Source organism: Capricornis sumatraensis, chromosome 4 (assembly GCF_032405125.1).
Source record: "Capricornis sumatraensis isolate serow.1 chromosome 4, serow.2, whole genome shotgun sequence".
NCBI lineage: Eukaryota > Metazoa > Chordata > Mammalia > Artiodactyla > Bovidae > Capricornis > Capricornis sumatraensis.
In genome coordinates this window covers 160,264,904-160,271,200 of record NC_091072.1, presented here as the reverse complement: position 1 = coordinate 160,271,200, position 6,297 = coordinate 160,264,904, and positions in this window count along the sequence as shown.

The following is a 6,297-nucleotide window of genomic DNA, read 5'->3' as shown; positions in this document are numbered from 1 at the left end:
ATTTTATTCTGTATGTGAAATCGTAATACTCTGCATGGTTTCAAGCATACAAATACTACATTAGGATAACATTCTGTGAATAGAATAAAATATAAGTGCAGATTCCAAATAAAAGTAAAAATAATATTTTCAAATACTAAAAGAAAGCAAGTTCACTTTTAAAATGGATTATGTTCGGAACCACATTTTTCTGTATTTCAGTTCTACTAAAATCATTTAAAGGTGTGATGCTAACAGTTCTCTTTAAAGCACCTCTGCTGTTTGTTGCAAATTATATCATTTTAGAACTATAAAGATTTACGATGAAAAAAGATATCAACTTGAAATGTTGGTGTCGATTTTTCCAAGTTCTTTTAGTGAAACGTGAACAAAAACTTTGAATACAAATGAGCTAAAAAATGAGGGTATCTGAAATTTTTTTTTAAAAGGTGGGTGAAACCTGAGCCTGTTGGAAAGGAAGCAAGGAGGACAGAGAGGCTGAAGACAGAAGAGACGCCCCTGAGGCCGGGATCCTGATAGGGAGGGACTGGCCTGTGAGCAGGGCCCAGCCCTCAGCGAGGGGCGCTCCCCCACTGACGGGGGCGTAGGCAGGAAGGCGCGGGTCTGGGGGTGAGAAATGCCCGAGTGCCTGTTCAAGGCCTGGAGGGCAGAGTGAGCGCAGACAGCGGGAGCGGATGTGGGTGGGGAAGGTCCTGCTGGCAGCTGCGGAGTTCCAGGGGCGCTGATGCTGATGCGCGTGCCTGCAGTGTGAGCGAGGGGGCGGCGACCTGCACTCTCACAGGCCCCTGTGTCTGAGATCAGGCGTCCACAGGGCTGGTTCCCTCTGAGCCTCTTCCCTGAGACTTGCAGACAGTCCCCCTCTGAGCACGGCAGCACCCCCGTGTCCGTGTCCCAATGTCCTCCTGTTACACGGAGACACCGATCAGAGTGGATTGGGTCCCACACATAAGCAGAGTACATCATGTGAAACGCTGGGCTGGATGAAGCACAAGCTGGAATCAAGATTGCCGGGAGAAATATCAATAACCTCAGATACGCAGATGACACCATCCTTATGGCAGAAAGCGAAGAACTACTAAAGAGCCTCTTGATGAAAGTGAAAGAGGAGAGTGAAAAAGTTGGCTTCAAGCTCAACATTCAGAAAACGAAGATCATGGCATCCCGTTCCATCACTTCATGGCAAAAAATGGGGAAACAATGACAAACTTTATTTTGGGGGCTCCAAAATCACTGCAGATGGTGACTGCAGTCATGAAATTAAAAGATGCTTGCTCCTTGGAAAAAAAGCTATGACCAACCTAGACAGCATATTAAAAAGCAGAGACATTACTTTGCCAACAAAGGTCTGTCTAGTCAAGGCATGGTTTTTCCAGTAGTCGTGTATGGATGTGAGATTAGAACTATAAAGAAAGCTGAGTGGTAAAGAATTGATACTTTTGAACTGTGGTGTTAGAGAAGACTCTTGAGAGTCCCTTGGACTGCAAGGAGATCCAACCAGTCCATTCTAAAGGGAATCAGTCCTGAATATTCATTGGAAGGACTGATGCTGAAGCTGAGACTCCAGCTGTCATGCGAAGAGCTGACTCATTGGAAAAGATTCTGATGCTGGGAAAGATTGAGGACAGGAGGAGAAGGGGACGACAGAGGATGAGATGGCTGGATGGCATCACCAACTCAGTGGACATGAGTTTGAGCAAGCTCCAGGAGTTGGTGATGGACAGGGAAGCCTGGCATGCTGCAGTCCATGGGGTCACAAAGAGTCAGACATGACTGACCAACTGAACTGGGTTCACACGGACAGCCTCATTTTAACCAAGTCACCTCTTTAAAGGGCCTGTCTCTGAATTCAGTCACATCCTGAGGTGCTGGGCGTCAGGGCTTCGACACACGAGCATGGGTGACGTGATGGAGCCACGCACAGCGCCCAGTACACAGGGCACATGAGACACGGGCCCTGCTGCCTGGCCGGCCAGCCCAGGGGGGACGCAGGCAGTCCAACAAGCTGTCGACACGGGCCCAGGGTGCAGCAGTGCCAGCTAAGGGCCCTTTCCCCGGTCGTCACTGCAACAAGGCACCTGCACGACACCCGCCTCACAGACCCTCACAGGACCCTGAGAAGGGGCAATGGTCGTTCTGAGCCAACCTGCCCAGGCCACAGCATGGACAAGGGGTCAAACGTGACAGTGGGCGCTGGGGAGGCTGATTCACACCAGAATCCGGTAAGCGGAGCAGACGGCACTCCCTGCGAGGGGGCCCGAACAGAATGATGTGGCCGACACTTCCCAGAGAAAGAGCTGCTCCTCCTGCCTGCCTGCCTGCCTGGAGCGGAGACACGGGTTTTCTCCCTGTCTTTGGACTGGAAGTAACTCTGGCTCTTCCTGGGGATCGAGCCTGCAGGCCTGCGGGCCGGGGTTTCCACCGCTGGTTCTCCCGGACTTGCCGCCTTCAGAGCCACAGGCGACAGCTCCTTGGACACGTCTCTTAGGCCATGTGCAGACATCCTGTGGGGTCTGTTTCCCTGAAGAACCCGACATCAACACGCAGATGCTGCACTGTCCTCAGCGTTTCACTGACGAGGAAGCTCAGGCTCACATGGGCCTGGGAGAGGCCTTGTGCCAGGGCCTGGCATTCTGCTCGACTTTCCTGGGCCCCAAGGTGGCACGGGCTCCCGCCTCCTGCCCCCAGGAATGAGCCATGCACCCCACGAGTCAGTCCTCCAGGCCCTGGCCCGGCAGCGAGGGCTCCCGGACCGGGGCCTCCTGCTGAAGACAAGGCTCTGTGGATCCACGCCCTCCCCGTCGCCGTCTCCCGCTCCCTGCTTCTCGTCCTTCCCTGAGCCACCCTGGCTCGCACCCGCCCCTCACACCCAGCTCTGGGGTCCGGGGTGGCTGGCTCCTCAGGCCCAGCCTGACGCCCTCTCCAGTCACAGGGCTGCGTGTGTCCTCATGGGTCCTTTTCCCTGGGGACTCTCCAGCCTGACACTTGTGCCCACTTGGCCCTCGGCCACACAAGGCTGGAACACTAGAAGCAAGGGCTGAGAGGAAATCCCCTGGGTACACGGCTGACGTTGCAGGTGTCAGCCTGGGAGAGACCTCACCACCCCCGCTTCCTGAAGTCAGGGACCACCAGCGCTCTGAGGGGCACAAGGCCACCTGACCAGACAGAGCCCGGCCAGCGACTGTCAGGATGAGGGGACCTTTAGAGTCGCGCAGCGGGGCTTCCCCGGTGGCTCAGCCAGCGAAGAATCCGCCTGCAGTGGGGAGACCCAGGCTCGGGAAGACCCCCTGAAGAAGGGAATGGCCACCCCCTCCGGCACTCCTGCCTGGAGAATCCCATGGACAGAGGAGCCTGGCAGGCTGCAGCCCGCAGGGCCCTACAGTAATCACCTGTGCAGTGTCTTACACTGGACGCTGGGCACCCACCCTGCTGACTGTGGCTGCAGTCCCAGACACTCCTGCCATTGCCTTCCCACAATCTTACGGGTGATTCTGGAGTTCTTAATAAAGCCCATTCTAATCACTTTCGTAACACAGTTAAGAAATCTTGCCCTATCTAAGGTGAAACTCACTTTCTACAGCTCCTGGAGGCTTGTTTTCCCTATTTTCAGACTGGCAATCGGAGTAGGAAGCGACATTTTCACACGGTAAGGTAGGGGTCACTCCCCTTTGCCCTCTCTAGATACTCAATGGTCTCAGCAGGATTTGCTGAAAAGACCCCCCTCCCACCGTGTTCTGTGACGCCACTTTAAATACACACCCAGTGTCCACTTGAGAGGGTCTGTTTCTGGCCTCTGCTGTCTCTCTGGTCTGTTTATTTATCTTTGTGCCAATGCAACACTGTTCTAAGGAAACTTGGCCTTCAATCCTCGACCATCGTGTTCTTTCAATCCATCGTGGTGTTCAGTGTCTTGACCGTTCTCAGCTTTTTACATTTCCTTATACATTTTAGAATGTTTTTTTACTTTCTAAATGTTTGTTGCTAGTCTGTAGAAATTCAGTGAATCTTTGTGTATTAATCTTGTGTTCAGTAACCTAGCTATTTTCATTGATTCATCCTAACACTTTATGTACAGACTCCTTTTGGCTTAGCGATCAACAATTCTGTTTTTCTTCTGCAATCACCGCCCTTCCACCTCCTCTGTGGGTGTTTTTCCTGGGCTAGCTCACCTTTCCATTCCAAGTGGTGTGACTGAAACCCCACCTTTGTAATGTCAAGAGGACAATTCTCGACACTTCTTGTTTGCTATCTGCTGAGTGCACGTTCATAGGTAACTCCTTATCAGAACAAGGAACTTCCCTCCTGTCCCTTTTCATACTGTTCATGAGGTTCTCAAGGCAAGAATGCTGACGTGGCTAGCCATTCCCTTCTCACGGACCACGTTTTGTCAGAACTCTCCACCATAACCCGTTCGTCCTCAGCGGCCCGACATGGCGTGGCTCATGGTTCCATTGAATTAGACAAGGCTGTGGTCCGTGTGATCAGTTTGCTTCGTCTTCTGTGATTGTGGTTTTCACTGTCTGCCCTCTGATGGAGAAGAGGCTTGTGGAAGTTTCCTGATGGGAGGGACTCGCTGTGGGTAGAACTGCGTGGGCTTGCCCACCAAAGCTCTGGTGGGCGAGGCCATGCTCAATAAATCTTTAATACTTTTCTGCTGATGGGTAGGGCTGTGTTCCCTCCCTGTAGTTTGGCCTGAGGCCACACGCTAGAGGTAAACGTAACCTCCTCCAAAAGGACTTACGTCAGCATGCCTGGCCTCCCAGGACTGCTGCAGGCCACCGTACCTGTCTTGAGAAACCAGTATGCAGGTCAAGCAGCAAGCAGACGTGGAACAGACTGGTTCCCCATCAGGAAAGGGGTGTGTCAAGACTGCATCCGGTCACCCTGCTTATTTAACTCTATGCAGAGCACATCGTGAGAAACGCTGGGCTGGAGGAGGCACACGCTGGAATCAAGACTGCCGGGAGAGATGTCAGTAACCTCACATATGCAGATGACACCACCCTTATGGCTGAAAACGAACAGGAACTAAAGAGCCTCTTGGTGAGGGTGAAAGAGGGGAGTGAAAAAGCTGGCTTAAATTCATGGCATCTGGTCCCGTCACTTCATGACAAACAGATGGGGAAACAATGGAAACAGTGACAGATTGTTTATTTTCTTGGGTTCCAAAATCACTGCAGATGGTAACTGCAGCCATGAAATTAAAACACCCTTGCTTCTTAGAAGAAAAGCAATGACAAACCTAGACAATGTATTAAAAAGCAGAGACATTACTTTGCTGACAAAGGTCCATATAGTCAGAGCTACAATTTTTCCAGTAGTCATGTATGGATGTGAGAGCTGGATCATAAAGGCTGATTGATCGTTGAAGAACTGATCTTTTTGAACTGTGGTATTGGAGAAGACAAGATCTCGAGTCCCTTGGACTGCAAGATCAAACCAGTCAATCCTAAAGGAAATCAACCCTGAATATTCATTAGGACTGATGCTAGAGCTCCAATACTTTGACCACCTGATGCAAAGAGCTGACTCATTGAAAAAGACCCTGATGCTGGGAAAGGTTGAAGGCAGGAGAAGGGGGCGACAGGGGATGAGATGGTGGATGGCATTACTGACTCAATGAACGTGAGTTTGAGCAAGCTCTGGGAGATGGTAAAAGACAGGGAAGCCTGGCGTGCTACATTCCTTTGGTCCCCGAGTCAGACCTAGGAAATGGTTTGTTAGTAACGCGTTCAGGATCTTTGGATGGATCTTTGTTCGGGCATGAGACGAACATCAGGGTCATGCTGGCCTCACAAAAATCTGTGAAATCGTCCCCTTTTCTGGAACTGTGTGTGTGGTTGGCAGTATTGCTAAAATGTTGGTAGAATTTGTTGCTGATGCTGAGCCTGGAGTCTTCTCTGTGGAAGTATTGAAAGAGTCAATATTTAAACTAGGATTTTCTTTTTTTTTTTTTAAAGGGATTTGTCCATGTCATCTAAAAGTTCAAATTCACTAACATAAAATATTCACAATATTCTTTTAAGACCTCTTAATGTCCACAAGATCTATGGGGATAATGATTTTCTAAGCATCCTCTTTACTGGTCTTACCACAGATTTCTCAATTTAATGTATTTTTCAAGGAACCAATTTTTGGCTTTGTCTTTTTTGTATGTTCCTAATTTTGTTTTTTTAATTTTTACTATTGTGGTTGCTTCCTGTTTAATTATTTCCTGCTCTCATATTTATTCCTTTATTACCCTTCAACTGTGGTTTTTCCTATTTAAGATAACGCTTACCTTATTGGTTTTCTGTCTTT